Below are 951 nucleotides of genomic sequence, written 5' to 3'. Positions count from 1 at the left end.
GCATAATTTTCTTATCTTATATCCTGGATTATGAACACAAGGTAATGCCTTGGAAAAAAATGTGCTGACATAGTACGATGCATATGTACCTTAGCGGAAGCACCAATTAACATGAACATTATTTAAAAACGAATTAACGTTATTAAGTAAAAGACTAGCGTTTTTAAAATCTTCTCTCCTTACTTTTTTTTTGTATAATAAATGTTGCAACATATTTATTTAACTCTGTGAAATTACCTGCCGTTCTTTTATGCGCTGAGGTTCGTTGTATATAAAAAACAATGAAACTGTGTCCGTCATATTGGTTGGATGAAAACCGTGTTTGTCAAAAAAAGAAAAGAAAAAAACAATTCCTGTGTAGATTAGAGAAAACCTTAAAATGTTTATCATTAATTAAAAGAAAAAAAAAAATCATACGGAAAATATCTTATTTTATCATCCTGTCTAATGATACACGAGGTATGTTTTTATTTAATTTAATTTTTTGTTATTATTATTTTTTTGTGTGTGACTAATATTACAACGGTTCGCCGGCTGATGACAATATGTCTCACAAAGCGACTAACTTTCCTTTATAAACCTTTATGAACGTCCGAACGAACGATCTTGAATGAGTGACTCCTTCATCTTGCTCATTTATGCCGTTCTTCGTTGCAACAACAGATCCCAACGTAGACGAAACGGAAATTATTTGTCTGCTGTTCTATTATGTTTTTTTGTTTTGTGTTCGTGTTTTGTGGTCGTAGATGTGTGTGTGACAAATGCGATTTCTATTGCGTTTATTTTCCAGCACACAATATAGTGTAAGGCCGTTGTTCTCATACGTAACGAGCTTGAGTAATGCACGGGGATATCACATTAATATCTCTGTATGTCCGTCTATCTATGCATTCTGGTCGGAAAAAAAGACAAAGGTAAGCAATGCAAAAAAACAAAAACAAAAAAACTCTG

The 951-nt window shown here is 32.6% G+C and overlaps 1 protein-coding gene across 1 annotated transcript in view; it reads right to left on the bottom strand.

Annotated features, from left to right (window-relative positions):
• Window positions 1-951, bottom strand: part of LOC119593636 (altered inheritance of mitochondria protein 21-like) — a 10,986-nt gene that overhangs the window by 3,440 nt on the left and 6,595 nt on the right. The gene's annotated exons all lie outside the window — the stretch shown is intronic.

This window comes from Penaeus monodon, chromosome 32, assembly GCF_015228065.2.
Source record: "Penaeus monodon isolate SGIC_2016 chromosome 32, NSTDA_Pmon_1, whole genome shotgun sequence".
NCBI lineage: Eukaryota > Metazoa > Arthropoda > Malacostraca > Decapoda > Penaeidae > Penaeus > Penaeus monodon.
Note: the sequence above shows the minus strand (reverse complement) of the source record. Positions and strands in the feature narration are given on the sequence as shown.